Raw genomic sequence first — 17,260 nt, forward strand, 5'->3', positions numbered from 1 at the left:
CCAGATTTAACAATCACACTGTCAGAGATTCTCCTTAATATTTTGCATGAACACTCTGATGAATATATGTTTCTCAAGTAGAAAAAAGACATAATCTTTTAAAGAGATATTTTAGTCATTCAGTTCTAACTGAGGATTCATTTTGTTAAAAAGGACGGACGATTTGGTTCTGTGATGCTGGTAGCTTCTGTGCTGCAGGTACAGACTTCTTGTGGAATGGTATTAATGCACTCATTTATAAACACACAAACGACAATGTGTTCATGTGGTAAATGGAGCAGTGAATGAGGCTCGTCATGCAGTTGGTGGGGTATGAAAATGCACTCGTTGACCTTGACTCCTTTAGTGAGTTTCATCACACTTCTTTCAGCAATCCATCCAGGTCTTTGAGGCCGAACTGCTGCATTGATCTCCATGGCAAACTGTTCAAACTTCGTTCTCAGCACCTATCCGGAGAGCCATAAGGTCCACTGAGGAGCTCCTTCTTCCTCTGTACCTTTTGTATTAATGCTGCCAGTGCAACTCCTGATAAACTAAAGGCAAATACTCTGATCTTTAATACTATTTCAAAGATTTCCTCTGGTTTTCCAGCCTTCTTTCATCTGTTTCTGTCTCTCCTACACCCAAAATATACCTCCCCTTTAAGAGTTGTATTGTATGAGACAGTCAGTACCTGAAAGGATGAACTGGCATCAGTAGATAAACTCCACCAACTTTTGGAGTACTGTGTACAGTTCTGGTCATCTTGCTATAGGAAGGATGCCATTAAATTAGAAAGGGTACAGAAACGATTTACAAGGCTGTTACCAGGACTAGAGTGTTTGAGTTATAAACAGAAGTTGGATAGGGCGCAACATTTTTCTCTGAGCATAGGAGGCTGAGGGGTGACCTAATAGATGCTTATAAAATCATGAGGGGCATGGACAAGGTGAATTGCAAAGGTCGTTTACCCAGGGGAGGGACATTCAAAAATAGAGGGCATAAAAGATTGAAAAGTGACTTGATGGGCAGCTTTTTCATATAGAGGGTGGTGCATGTATGGAATGAACTGCCAGAGGAAGTGGTAGATGCAGGTACAGGTACAATATTTAAAAGACACTTGGAAAAGTACATGAATATGAAATGTTAAGAGGGATATCGGCCAAATGCAAGCAAATGGGACTACTTTATTTTGAGAAACCTGGTTGGTATAGATGACTTGGGCTGAAGGGTCTGTTTCGTGCTTTATGACTATTCTTGGAGGAAGTAGCAGATTCAGTACCAGCCACATTTCGAGTTCCAAGCTCAGATCTAATTTCTGTGCAGTTAGACTGTAATGTTTACTTTTTTCTTCATTTTTTAAAGTTTGTTTGTGGACTGTGGGCATCACTGGTTGGCCAGCATTTATTGTCCATCCTCGTTGCCCATCAGATGGTGGTGGTGAGCTGCTTGTGAATGTGATGCCAATCAAGCGAGCTGCTTTGTCCTGGATGGTGCCAAGTGTCTTAAGTGTTTTTGTAGCTGCACTTATCCAGGCAAGTGGAGAGTATTCCATCACACTCCTGACTTGTGCCTTGTAGATGGTGGATGGGCTTTAGGGAGTCAGAAGGTGAGTTACTCACCGCAGTATTCCCAGTCTCTGACCTGCTCTTGTAGCCAAAACCTGTGGCACTGGAAAAGCACAGCCGGTTACGCAGCATCCGTGGAGCAGGAGAGTCGATGTTTCGAGCATAAGCTTTTGCTCAAAATGTAGACTCTCCTGCTCATCGGATGTTGCCTAACAGGCTGTGCTTTTCCAGCGCCACACGTTTTGATTCTGATCTCCAGCATCTGCAGTCCTCATTTTCTCGTGCTCTTGTAGCTATTGTGTTTATGTGGCACATCCAGTTGAGTTTCGGGTCAATGGTAACCCTCAGAATGTTGATAGAGGGCAATTCAGTGATTGTAACACCATTGAATGTCAAGGGACAGTGGTTAAATTGATTCTTATTGGGATCGGTCACAACCTCTCATTTGTGTGGCGCAAATGTTATTTGACAATTATCAGCCCAAAGAGGTGAAAGAGACGACTGCAGATGCTGGAGATCAGAGTCGAAAGTGTGGTGCTGGAAAAGCACATCAGGTCAGACAGCATCCAAGGAGCAGGAAAATCGACCTTTCAGGCATAAGCCCTTCATCAGGAATTCCAGCTTTTCCAGCACCACACTTTCGACAATTATTAGTCCAAAGCTGGATTTTGTCCAGATCTTGTTGCATTTGATCATGGACTGTTTCAGTATTTGAGGAGTCGTGAATGGTGCTGAAAATAGTGCAATCATCAACGAATATCCCCACTTCTGACCTTATGATGGAAGGAAGGTCATTGATGAAGCAGCTTAAAATGGTTCGGCCAACCTCCACAAACCACAACCATTTTCCTATATGCTATGTATGACTTCAACCACCCAATACCTACTGATGCAAGTTTTCTAGGGCTCTTTATACCATATACATTTGAAAGTGGCTTCTATGTCAAGAGCTATTATTCTCACCTCACCTGTTGGATTCAGCTCTTTTGTCCATGCTTGAACCAATACTGTAATGAGGTCAGGAGCTGAGTGGCCCTGGGGGAACCTTACCTGAGCATCACTGAGCAATTTTTGTGAGCAAGTTCTGTTTAAAAGTACTGTCGTTGACACCTTCCATCACTTTACTGATGATCGAGAGTAAACTGATGGAGTGGTAGTTGACTAGTTGGGATTTGTCCTGATTTTTATGTACCAGACATATCTGGGCAATTTTCCATATTGTCGGGTAGATGTCAGAGTTGTAATTGTACTGGAACAGCTTGGTTAGAGGAACAGCAAGTTCTGGAGCAGAAGTCATAAGTACCATTGCTGGAATGTCGTCAGCCGATGGAACGTTATCAGAGGCCATAGTCTTTGCAGGATCCAGTGTCTCCAAACATTGCTTGATGTTACTTGGAGTGAATTGAATGTGTCTTGTGTGGGACTTTATCAAATGTCTTCTGGAAGTCCATATAAATAACATCCATCAACTAACCTCTATCCACCACCTTTGTCACCCTTCATGAATCCATATGGACCGATTAACTGCAAATGTTTTTGAGTGATCATTATCCTATCTTTGATTTATAGACTTCAAAATTCCACCATCACAGATGCCAGGTTAACTGGTCTGTAATTCCTTGCTTTCTGTCTGCCATTGTTCTTAAAGAGCAGAGCAACATGAGCAAATTTCTAATCCAGAGGGACAACTCCTGAATCCAGGCAACTCTGAAAGATTATGGTTAGGACATTGGCAATGTGCTCTCCTTGTTCCTTTAATACCCATGGATGGAAACCATCAGGTCATGGAGATTTGTCACCATTCAGTTCCATTAACTTTCACATTATTGATTAGTTATTTAAGCTCGTTTTATTTAGACCCTATCATTGATCCTCTCTTAATTTTTTGGGGGACCTATGGCAAGCTATCCTCCTTTACTGCTATGAGTACTGAAACAAGAATAAACATTCAACATGTTTGTCATTTCCCATTGGTCATTGATGATATCCATAATCTCAACCTTCAATGAACCAATAATCGCTTAACTGGCCACTTTTCCATACTATAACTAACAAATCTTTTCTTAATGTCTTCTAAATTGCTTTGTGGTCCTTTATGGCCTTGTTCCATTCTGTGGGCTCTGTACTGTTCTTAGAATTTTTATAAGCCTTTTTTTGTAATTTAATGCTGTCCTTTACCTCCTGAGTTGCCCATAGCTTTGTGTGTGAAATTGAGCTCTTCTTTCTCATGGGTACAAACAGCTCTGAATAGCATCAAGTGTTTCTTTGAACACCCTCCACTGTTCCTCAGTTGTTTTGTCTGTTAGCAGAACTTCCCAGTTTATAATGGACAGTCTTTGCCTCATCTTTTTAAGGTCTGCCTTGCTTAAATCCAGGATTCTGCAATCCGATCTTTGTTTATCTCTTACATGAAATTCAACCATGCCATGTTATGATCATTATTTGATAAATGCTCATGAACAATTAGGTCAGTAAATAAATCGGGCTCATTTTTCATCATTGATCAAATATTACTTGCCCCATTGTCGCATCCAAGACATATTGCCTTAGAAAATTAACCAGGACAAACTTTAGAAATTCACAACCTCTCTGGCAAATGCTTGTCTCTTCCAGACTTTGTTAAGATCAATATGCCCCATTAATACTACTCTGCTTTTACCACATAGTTGCCTAAGTTCAGCATTTATATAATTGAGCACTTCTGAGCTGCTACCAAGTGGACCATTTATGACACCTATTGTAGTTTATCCCTATACGGTTCCTCAGTTTCACCCATAAGATCTCCTCATTACATCCTCTGTTACTGTGGAAATTACTCTGTTTCAAATCAGTAATGCTTCTCCACTCCCTCTGCTGTTTTCTCCAACCCTCCTGTAAACCTTATAGCCTGAAATGTTTAGTTCCCAGTCTTGACCAGGCTTATAAATGATTAAACACACTGTGTGGTATTTCATAAGCTTTCTGCTTCTATGAATTGTTTACATGAGAAATAAACTCAGCCGGTGATTTAGCCTATAGAAATTCCCATAATTTCTACCTTCTGGGATGAGGGAAGATGTGTTGAGCATCGCATTTGTTTACCAGAGAGCAATTTGCAACATTAAGAGGTGGCATTTAGACTTGAGTTGGGGTGCCTCACTGTGACAAGAGTAAAAGATGCAGGCTTCAAGCCACACTAAGGAAATTGATGTAACTGCATTAAACAGCACAGCACAGTTGTAACATGCTGCTTTTTGGTTAAGTTTGAAGTTTGGTTAGGTTTCTAACTCAGTATGTAGATTGTCCGACCTTCTAACTCAGTATGTAGATTGTCCGACCAGAGGAGAGGCCATATTGGATTTGGTACTCGGTAATGAACTGGGATAAGTGATGGGCTTGTTAGTGGGTGAACATTTTGGTGATGGTGACCACAATTCTGTGACTTTCACCTTGGTTATGGAGAGAGATAGGTGCGTGCAACAGGGTAGGTTTTACAATTGGGGGAAGGGTAATTACGATGCTGTGATACAGGATCTGAGGAGCATAAGTTGGGAGCATAGGCTGTCAGGGAAGGATGTCGTGGAAATGTGGAACTTTTTCAAGGAACAGATACGACGTGTCCTTGATATGTATGTACCTGTCAGGCAGGAAAGAGATGGTCTTGTGAGGGAACCTTGGTTGACGAGGGAGGTTGAATGTCTTGTAAAGAGGAAGAAGGAGGCTTACATAAGGTTGAGGAAACAGGGTTCAGACAGAGCAGTGGAGGGATACAGGATAGCCAGAAGGGACCTGAAGAAAGGGATTAGGAGAGCTAAGAGAGGGCATGAAAAATCTTTGGCGGATAGGATCAAGGATAACCCAAAGGCATTTTATGCGTATGTGAGAAACATGAGAATGACGAGAACGAGGGTAGGTCCGATCAAGGACAGTAGTGGGAGACTGTGTATTGAGTCGAAAGAGATAGGAGAGGTCTTGAATAAGTACTTTTCTTCAATATTTACAAACGAGAGGGACCATATTGTTGAAGAGGAGAGTGTGAAACGGACTGGTAAGCTAGAGGAGATACTTGTTAGGAAGGAAGTTGTGTTGGACATTTTGAACAACTTGAGGATAGACAAGTCCCCCGGGCCTGACAGGATATATCCTAGGATTATGTGGGAAGCAAGAGAGGAAATTGCAGTACCGTTGGCAATGATCTTTTCGTCTTCACTGTCAATGGGGGTGGTACCAGGGGACTGGAGAGTGGCGAATGTTGTGCCCCTGTTCAAAAAAGGGAATAGGGATAACCCCGGGAATTACAGGCCAGTTAGTCTTACTTCGGTGGTAGGCAAAGTAATGGAAAGGGTACTGAGGGATAGGATTTATGAGTATCTGGAAAGACACTGCTTGATTAGGAACAGCCAGCACGGATTTGTGAAGGGTAGGTCTTGCCTTACAAGTCTTATTGAATTCTTTGAGGAGGTGACCAAGCATGTGGATGAGGGTAGAGCAGTGGATGTAGTATACATGGATTTTAATAAGACATTTGATAAGGTTCCCCATGGTAGGCTTATGCGGAAAGTCAGGAGGCATGGGATAGAGGGAAATTTGGCCAATTGGATAGAAAACTGGCTAACCGGTCGAAGTCAGAGAGTGGTGGTAGATGGTAAATATTCAGCCTGGAGCCCAGTTACGTGGAGTTCCGCAGGGATCAGTTCTGAGTCTTCTGCTGTTTGTAATTTTTATTAATGACTTGGATGAGGGAGTCGAAGGGTGGGTCAGTAAATTTGCAGATGATACGAAGATTGGTGGAGTTGTGGATAGTGAGGAGGGCTGTTGTCGGCTGCAAAGGGACTTAGATATGATGCAGAGCCGGGCTGAGGAGTGGCAGATGGAGTTCAACCCTGCCAAGTGTGAGGTTGTCCATTTTGGAAAGACAAATAAGAATGCAGAATGCAGGGTTAACGGTAGGGTTCTTAGTGAGGTGGAGGAACAGAGGGATCTTGGGGTCTATGTTCATAGATCTTTGAAAGTTGCCACTCAGGTGGATAGAGCTTGTAAGAAGGCCTATGGTGTATTAGCGTTCATTAGCAGAGGGATTGAATTCAAGAGTCGTGAAGTGATGTTGCAACTGTACAGGACATTGGTTAGGCCACATTTGGAGTACTGTGTGCAGTTTTGGTCGCCTCACTTTAGGAAAAATGTGGAAGCTTTGGAGAGGGTGCAGAGAAGATTTACCAGGATGTTGCCTGGAATGGAGAATAGGTCGTACGAGGATAGGTTGAGAGTGCTAGGCCTTTTCTCGTTGGAACAGCGAAGGATGAGGGGTGACTTGATAGAGGTTTATAAGATGATCAGAGGAATGGATAGAGTAGACAGTCAGAAACGTTTTCCCCGGGTACAACAGAGTGTTACAAGGGGACATAAATTTAAGGTGAAGGGTAGAAGGTATAGGGGAGATGTCAGGGGTGGGTTCTTTACCCAGAGAGTGGTGGGGGCATGGAATGCGCTGCCTATGGGAGTGGTACAGTCAGAATCGTTGGTGACCTTTAAGCGGCAATTGGATAGGTACATGGATAGGTGCTTAAGCTAGGACAAATGTTCGGCACAACATCGTGGACCGAAGGGCCTGTTCTGTGCTGTATTGTTCTATGTTCTATGTTCTATGAATTTCTTGGTTAACAGCATAGACATGCATTGAGGTGTGTGCAAGATGGATCATACCGTAAGGATTTTTAAAAGATCATTTGCCAAGCATTTCTAGAGGAAAGTAATTGTCATGAATGGATAATAAGAAAGGATAGAAATTTTATCTGTAATGAAGGTTTGTATGAACAAAGTAGTTTTTTGGCTTTTATAGCAGAAAGTAACACATAAATGTATTCATAACTAATTAACATGCAACACTAATCTCCAAGAAATATCAGAGCAATTCCTTACACCTTGCTCCCATTGGGGATTGCACCTATTATACAAAGTAGTCCTGCATAACCAAGTTTTCTGTCACATGGAGGAGTTGCTATGGATACACCAAACTAAAGGACGTAAACCTTTCACCTCCAACAGAAAAGTAGGTAATGCAACAAACTAATTAATTTTATGCTCTTAGTGTGATTAATTTTGTGTGCTTTCATGATGTTATATGAATTCAAAGTGCAAAGAATTTCAACCACGGAAAGTAAACGTTAATATTAATAAGTCTGACATTTTGGGGAATTAGTAAACCAGAAAACTTACGATGTGAAGGATTCTGTTCAATTCTGCTGGTTTCAGTTCAAATGATCTGCATAATTCTTATGATTCCAAAAATAAATCAAATTTTCTTCTGAAAGTGTAATTAAGTTATATGGAATTCTTTTTTGATTCATCAGGGATTGCTGTCAGAAACATTCTGTTAGTGTGGCACTGTCCTCTGTGCACTCACAGTATTAGGTATTCCATGAAACTTGAAAAGAACATTGTACTGCTGAAAAAAAAGAAATGGTTTGCTAAAGATTTTCAATTTGCACTCAACAGGACAAACTCATGAATACCAAATTAAAACAGTCGTACCATGCTGGCATTTCTACCCTCAGCTTACCGCACTGTTGCGGAGAAGATCGACTTAAGTTTGAGAAACAGCACTTCAATTTTCAATTAGGCACTTTGTAACCTTCCAGACTCAACATTGATTTCAACTATTTCAACCTATAATTCTATTCTACTTTGTTTCACTTTCTTTTCATGTTTCACCTCTTCTTCTTTCAGATAACAGCAGTATCTGAATGAGAATAGAATCCCTACAGTGTGGAAACCGATCCTTCGGCCCAGCAGGTCCACACCGACCCTCCGAAGAGCAACCCACCCAGACTCTTACCTTATTACTCTATATTTACCCCTGACTAATGCACCCAACCTACACATCCCTGAACGCTAGGGCAACTTAGCATGGCCAATTCACCTAACCTGCACATCTTTGGATTGTGGGAGGAAACCGGAGCACCCGGAGGAAACCCACACAGACACGGGGAGAACGTGCAAACTCCACACAGACAGTCGTCTAAAGCTGGAATCAAACCCAGGTCCCTGGCGCTATGAGATAGCAGTGCTAACAGTGGTCTGAGCCACCGTGCCGACCATCTGCTTGATATTTTAGTTATTTATTTAGCGATGTGGGCATGCTGACTAGGCCAGCATTATTGCCCATTCCTAATCTCCCAGAGGCAGTTAGGAGTCAACTGCATTGCTGTGGATCTGGAGCAACGTGTAAGCCAGTAGGGTCAGCAGTTCCCATCTTGAAAGCAGATTAGTTTCTAACAATGATTTGGTCTTATTTATGGTCGTCACGTGTACCTGGACTTCACATGCTAGAGAGTCAGCATCGAAAAGGGTGGCGCTGGAAAAGCACAGCAGGTCAGACAGAATCCGAGGAGCAGGAGAGTCGACATTTCAGGCATAACCCCTTCATCATAAATGTGGAGGGGGAAGGGGAAATGAGAGATAAAGGGGGTGGAGGGTGGGGCTGTATGGAAGGTAGGTGGGAAGGTGTTAGGTGGATGCAGATGGTGGGTAATTGTAATGCAAAGGTGGAGCAGATAGGTGCGAAGGAAGATGGACAGGTCGAGAGGGTGGTGCTAAATTGGAGGAGTGGATCTGGGATGTTTTGGTGAGGGGAGATTTGGAAGCTAGTGAAGTTGATCTTGCCGTGTGGTAGAAGGGTCCTCAAGGTATTCTTCCTCTAGTTGGCAGATGGCTTTGATTTTGCAGTGGAGGAAGCCCAGGACTTGCATGTCTTTGGCAGAATGGGAGGGGGAGCTGAAGTGTTCGGCAGCAGGGCAGTGGGGTTGTTTGATGCATGTGTCCCAGAGATGTTCCCTGAAACTCTCTGCAAGTTTGCGTCCTGACTCCCCAGTGTAGAGGAGACCACATCGAGAGCAACAAATGCAGTAAATGAGATGGGTGAAAGTGCAGGAAAATCTCTGCTGAGTGTGAAAAGATCCTTTGGAGCCTTGGACAGAGGTGAGGGGGCAGGTGTAGGCGCAGGTTTTAAACCTACTGAAACAGTCCATCTTCCGTAGGTACATATGCACCATTCCCCATCTTTTCCTCTGCTACATCGATGACTATTTCAGCACCCATGAGGAGGTTGAATGGTTCATCAACTTCATCAACACCTTCCACCCTGACCTCAAGTTCACATGGACCATCTCAGACACCTCCCTGCCCTTCCTCTCTATCTCCATCTCTGGCTACCGACTCAAACCCACCAACTCTCACCACCCCCACCCCCGATGCAAACACAATCCCTTACTCCCAATTCCTCCATCTCCGCCATATCTGTTCCCAGGAGGAACAATTCCACTCTAGGACATCCCAGATGGCCTCCTATTTCAGGCACCACAATTTCCCCTCCCACATGATCATCAATGCCCTCCAACGTATCTCCTCCACTTGCCGCACCTCCATCCCTGCCCTTAAACCCTACCCTTTGAATCACAGCAAGGATAGAACCCACCCAGTCTTGACCTTCCACCCCACTAATCTCGGGTTACAGCGCATTATCGTCCGCCATTTCTATCACCTACAATCAGACCTCACCACCAAAGATATATTTCTCTGCCCAGCCTCTCTGTATTCCACAGAGACCATTCCTGCAGTCACTCCCTACTTAGGTCCACACCCCCACCAACCCACCCTCCACACATGATAGCTTCCTTTGCAGCTGCATAAAGTGTAAAACCTGCACCCATACCTCCTCCTCACCTCCATCCAAGGGTCCAAGGGATCTTTTCATATCCAGCAGAGATCTTCTTGCATATCCACCCACCTCACCTACTGTGTCCATCACACTTGACATGGTCTCCTCAACATCAGGGAGACAGGACACCAACTTGTGGAGCATTTCAGAGACCATGTCTGGGACACATGCACCAAACAGCCCCACCGCCCTGTGGCTGACTACCTCAACTCACCCTCCCACTCTGCCTCAGCCATGCAAGTCGTCGGCCTCCTCCACCACCAAACCAAAACCACCTGCCATCTGGAGGAAGAAGACCTCATCTTCCAACCTTGGGACCCTTTAAGCACATAGCATCAACTTTGAATTAACTAGTTTCCAAATCTCCTCTCCCCTCACCTCATCCCAGATCCAACCTTCCAACTCAGCACTGCCCCCTTGACCTGACCTACCTGTCTACCTGCCTTTGCACCGATCCACTCCAACCTCCCCACCGAGCTATCACCTGCAGTCACCTACCACCTTCCACTTACCATCTCCCTAGCCCCACTCCCACCCCCCTATTTATTTCTCAACCTCCTTCACCCACCATATTCTGGATGGAGAGCTTATGCGTCGACTCTCCTGCTTCTTGGATGCTGCATGACCTGCTGCGATTTTCCAGTGCCACCCTTTGCGACTCTCACACCTACCTAAGGATAACAAAAAGCTTTATTTTGTGAGCTGTGCAGGCAGATCAGAGTAAGCAAGGACAGGCAGATCACAGGGTGCTTAGACAGAGTGAGGCATGCACGTTATTCTGTAGGTGCACAAAAGCAAGATCAACATGATTTGAAGTTAAAGAGGTCCATTCAGAAGTGTAATAACAGCAGAGGGAAGCTGTTCTTGAAGCTGTTGGTGCATGCGTTCAAGCTTCTGTATTTTTTGCCTGACGGAAGATGTTGGAAAAAAGCATTACCGGGGTGAGACGGGTCTTTGATGATATTAACATTCTTTTCCCAGCAATGAGAATTGTAAATGGAGTCCAAGGATTGGGAGGTTGGTTACCGTGATTGTCTGAGCTGTGGTCATAAATCTCTGCAGTTTCTTACAGTAATGGGCAGAGAAATCACCGTACTAGCCCATTGTGCACTCAGACAGAATACTTTCTATGGTGCATCTGTTAAAGTTGCACCCGTTAAAGTTGGACATGCCAAATTTCCTAAGCCACCTGCGGAAGAAGAGACATTGTTATGCCTTCTTGACCATTGGATTTATGTGGATAGTCCAGGACAGATTGTTAACAAAATTTTGTGTAGTCATGGTCATTGTTCTAGAATCATAGAATCCCTCCAGTGTGGAAACAGGCCCTTCGGCCCAACATGTCTGCACCGACCCTCCAAACAGTATCTGACGCCAGATCCATTCCCCTACCCTAATATACTCCATTTACCCCTGACTAATGCACGTAACCTACACATCCCTGAATACTATGGGCAATTCAGCATGGCCAATTCACCCTACCTGCACATCTTTGGACTGTGGGAGGAAACCGGAGCACCGGGAGGAAACCCACACAGACGTGGGGAGAATATGCAAACTCCACACAGTCGCCTGAGGTTGAAAACAAACCCTGGACCCTGGCGCTGTGAGACAACAGTTAACCACTGAGCCACCATGCCACCCTCCACTCAGATTGTCCATTCATCCTTGTCCCCACTATCCTTTGGTCAAACCTGTTATATCTACTTTTTCCCCAGATCTGACAAAATGTCACAGATCCCGAAATGTCAATGCTGTTTCTCTCCACAAGTACTCAGCAGAATGTGACAGTATTTCCAGCACTTCCTGTTTTTATTTCAATTTCCAAAATGCTTCTTATTTCTCTTTGAAAATTGTAGTGATCAAGTAGCAAAGATTTTAACTGTGATGCAGAGGCACTCCATGTTGGCAAAAAATGTTTTCCTATCTGACCATGTCGTTTCTGATTTTCATGAAGAGATGAGTATAATGATATTCTAGGATTCATGCATGTGCTGTCTCTATTTAAATACTAATTTGTTAATCCAAAGTCAGAAACCTTGGATGTGCAGAGCAGACCAGATCAGAGCAGTTTCAATGTATTTATTTTTGATTGCCAGGTCCCCTTTTGGAAAGATGTAATACCTCTATAGTCAAGTATCCTTGGGGAAGTCGGCTGGTCCTGAGGGTTTTGTCATGTATCCTGGAGAGATCAGATATCCTTTGGGAATTAAAAAAATAGAGATGATTGGATCTGAAAAGTATGTAAGCTGTCAATGCTGCTGAAGCTGTCAAAGAATTGTCAAAACTGTCAAACAACACGGGAAACTATCATTGTTTTTTCTTTTCTTTGGTCACTGCTTGAGACTGAAACAAACATTCCCAACCTTGATGTTCTATTTGACTCTAAGGTGAGCTTCCAACAACACGTTCTCTCTGTCAGCGGGACCACCATTTCATCACCCATCTCGAAAGCCACCTCTGCTCATCTGCTGTAAAATCCCTCATCTCATCTCTGCTACCTTCCAGACTCAACGATTCCAATGTTCTCTTTCCAACTTGCACAAATTTCAACTCATCCAAAAACCATTATTCATATTCTGGTGACCTACAATGGCTCCTGATATGACAATGTTTCATTTAAAAATTTTCAACTTTTGTTTTTCAAGCCCACCCTAACCTCAGCCCTTCCCAATTCCATAATCACCTTCGACTCCATTACCTACAAATGTTTGGCAGTTCTGGCATTTTGCATGTTTTTGATTTTAATTGCTCTCCATCATGGCTCTGGACTTTCCTCTTTAAACCATTCCACCCCTCACTCCTCTTTTAAGACACTCTTTAAAATATACCTCTTTGTCAAAGCTTTTGATGACCCTTCTTAACATCTATTGCAGTAAATCAATGTGAAAATTTGTCTGACCATGCTCTTGAAAAGCACCTTTGGACATTTTACATCTTAAAGGTGATGTACAAATGGAAACTATTGTCAACCTTCTAAGCAACTATCACAAATGCACACACTCATCTATAGTAACATCACTGAAGATGTAATGCAATGAAAGCAGTATTTGAAATTTCTCACTTAAAATAAAATTGTAATACCTTAGATTAGATTCCCTACAGTATGGCCCTTTGGTCCAACAAGTCCACACCAACCCTCCGAAGAGTAACCCACCCAGACCCATTCCCCGACCCTACATTTATCCCTGACTAATGTACCTAATACTATGGGCAATTTAGTATGACCAATTCACCTTACCTGCATATCTTTGGACCATGGGAGGAAACCGGAACACCCAAAGGAATCCCATGCAGACATGGGGAGAATGTGCAAACCCCACACAGACAGTCACCTGAGGCCAGAATCCAACCCAGGTCCCTAGCACTGTGAGGCAGTAGTGCTAACCACTGAGCCACCAGGCTGCCTTGTTCTGTTGTGCTTTCTTGGGAATGGCTGAACAGACTTCTCTGATCCATTGTGTTCCTAAGCCAAGATAACAGCTGCATCATTGCCACTGGAGATATCAACAGCTCCACAAAGGCTAAAGATTCTAAGGAAATTATGCACTCAGGGCTTTAAGCTCTGCAGAAGCATTTGTTCTGAATATTTAAGTTGCTGCTGTTAGGACATGAACTCTGCCCTTAGAAATCCTATCCTGATTGACATGGCCTTGGAAATTCACATAGGAGTCCAAGATAGTTCTGAGACAGATTAGCAACCATGTCAAGGGTGTTCCTAAATGGGACGCACTTAATGTAAGAGTCAAAAAATGTGGTGCTGGAAAAGCACAGCTGGTCATGCAGCATCTGAGGAGCAGGAGAGTCGATGTTTTGAGCATTAAACTCTTCTAGAAAGAATGGATCAGGTGACACTGTAGGTAATAGATATGTCAATGTAAGATCAGGATGTATGTTTATATATCTCGATACCTTCCTGCATTGAAGGGGTTTCTTCAGTCAAGCCTGGAGCTGGAGAACACTGTCAGACAGAATGCGTGAAACTGTCCCTTGCAATTTTGTTTTAACATAAAATTGCAAAATAATGATGCTTCAATTGAAAAGTTGTGCATCATCAGGCCCTTGCAATTAGCTATAATTCTAACAGCAGTGTACTGAAATTGTTTAATTGACATTTTCAGTACCATGTGACAAAGGAGCTGCTTCCCTAAAAAGCAATTTTGTATTGAACATAAAACACTCGGGAAATGAACATAGCCGGATGCTGCTGAGATTACTCAGCGCTGGTCCTCAAATAATTGTTAGGCAATTATGGCTCAAACTAAGGTACAAAAATGTATTGCTAAACTCTTGAAACAAGAGGCCTTCTAGTAGCTGAGGTTTAAAAGTTGCTGCATGACAACAGGGTACGACCCCGATAGGCTTGTTAATAATCATAGAATCCCTACAGTGTGGAAGCAGGCTATTCAGCCCATCATGTCCAGGCCGACCCTGCGAAAAGCATCCCACCCAGACCCACCCCCAACTCTATCCCTGTAACCCTGCATTTCCCAAAGCTAGTCCACTCACCCTGCACATCTCTGGACACTACAAGCAATTTAGCATGGCCAATCCACCTGACGTGCACATCTTTGGACTGTGGGAGAAAACTGAAGCACCTGGAAGAAACACTAAAATGTGCTTTCCTTACACACACCATAATTGCCCCACTCTCGGTCCCCAAGGTTTCTATATCCATTGTTCATTGCATAACAAATCTGAGAGAATTCATTCTATCCCTAATCTGTTCACCTTCAATGGATTTATTGAGACCATTTGGCAGAACTCCTGCAGTGTTACCTCTGGGCTTTTCATTTTGTCAATTGTAATATTTAGCACTACGCTAATAAGTGTATCTAATACATTAGAAGCACAGAATGAGAAAATGAGTATTCATAGCATGCTGACGAGAATATAATCAGTGGCTTTGCACATTTATATCCTTGCTAATGTAAAAGCAAATGATCACCTGTGAATCAGTGAGTGGGTTTTTTAATTGGAAAATTCCACTTTCGTAGCACCTATTCAGTGCAAGCTTTACAATGTAAATTATGAATACTTGATTCAGTATTTGAAATATTGTGTTCATACTGAGCTGAGCATACACGTAATAATTGTCAAAATATTTTGATTTCCTGCTGGGTTTTTATTGAGGTTGTAGAGATTGGAGTAGTTGACACTGTAGAAGATTCTCAAGGTAAACTGAGCTGTCAATGTGACTTCGAGTCATGTATTAGTGTTCTAGGAAGAGGATGCAGTCCCTGCACTCTTACTGTCATGTATACTGTATTAATAAAATTGGTGAACAGTAATATAGGTGCCTTGGTAATCTTGTACAAAGACCCAAAGAGCCCACATTAAAATACATTAGATCAGGAGCTAAACGGATTCCACACTGTTGGCTTGTCATCACATTACCAGCTGCCTCTAAGTTTAGCAGGCTGCCAGACAACATTCAGTTGGGAGTAGATGGTGCAGCAAGCCTATTCTCTTAAAGGCCATTTGATCCTGTTAAAGGGAGGCCACAGTGAATAACATCTGTGCAACCTAAAAGATAGAACACAGAGAAATGGAACACATGCAGAGAGTGGTTTCCAGGATGATGGGTGCATCACTGAAGATATTTGCGCTGAGAGTGGGACACAGAAAAGACACCATGGCTTTGCAGGGTGCCATCCTCAGAAGGGAATTAGAGCAGGTGACCAGGAAGGTGAACTTTTAGCGTTTAGTCCTGAGGACTTAAGACGCGTGTCACGGGATGTCTAATCACCTCATGTGGGTAGTTAAAGCCAGTGAATACATCTTCATATGGCATCTTCCATTCACAAAGCTAGCCTCTTTTCCCGTTCAAGGCACTGCTCCACCATCATCTACCTCTCATAGAATTCCCGCAGTGTGAAGAAGACTATTCAAGTCCGTAACGATTCTCTGAAGAGCATCCCACCCAACCAATCACACTACCCTATCTCTATAACCCTGTATTTTCCATGACTAATCCACCTAGCCTGCACATCCATGGAATCTCTTGTCTCCTACTGGGATTTGCTACTCTCTCATATTGTGTGTCAACTTGTCCTGAAAAAGAAGGTAGAATGCTGGTGATTTTGTAAGGCTTGTGATTGGATGATATGCCTCCAATAGCTGACTGGCTAGATGTAAATGGAGACAGCAAGAGGTATGTGTAAAATTGGTAGAATTAGTAGATTAGTTTGATTGTGAGATGGAGTATCTGGATATTTGTGCAAAATTTGTGTGTTGGTGGAGAGGCGGCATGGTGGCTCAGTAGTTAACATTGTTGCCTCACAGTGCCAGTGACCTGGGTTCAATTCCACCCTTGGGCAAATGTCTGTTTGGAGTTAGTACATTCTCCCTTTGCCTGCGTGGGTTTCCTCCCAGTCCAAACGATGTGCAGGTTAGATGGATTGACAATGCGAAATTGCCCATCGTGTCCAAGGATGTGGAGCTCAGGTAGATTAGCCATGGGAGAAGTAGGGTTACAGGTATAGGGTGAGTCTGGATGGGATGCTCTTTGGAAAGTTGGTGTTGACTCGTTGGGCCAAATGGTTTGCATCCACACTGTAGGGATTATATGATTGTAAAACTTGCTTAGTTTCCCAGCGAGAAATCCTTCATGAAACTCAATGAAACTGACACTCAGAGAAAATAGAGAAATCACAAGATTTAACCATAAATGTTTGGCTTGCTTTGTCCTCGAAAGTGTTAAGCTTCTTGAATGTTTTTGAGCATAGACAGATACATGGACAGTATCCAAGCACACATTTCATTAATGCTCTGTAAGATGGTGGACAAGCAGTGGGGAGACTGGTGAGTTGCTCACCACAGAATTCCTAGTTTCTGACTTGCTGTTGTCACCACTGTATTTATATGGTTGGTCTAGTTCAGTTTCTGGTCAATTATAACTTTCAGGATGTTGATGCTGGGGATTCAGTGATAGTAATGTCATTGAATATCAAGGGCTAGATGGTTGAAATATCCTTCATTGAAGATGGTCATCCTCAGACCCTTGAATGCAATAAGC

This window comes from Chiloscyllium plagiosum, unplaced genomic scaffold (genome assembly GCF_037043375.1).
Source record: "Chiloscyllium plagiosum isolate Xiang-an unplaced genomic scaffold, Cpla_swu_hap1 HiC_scaffold_3, whole genome shotgun sequence".
Classification (NCBI taxonomy): Eukaryota; Metazoa; Chordata; class Chondrichthyes; order Orectolobiformes; family Hemiscylliidae; genus Chiloscyllium; species Chiloscyllium plagiosum.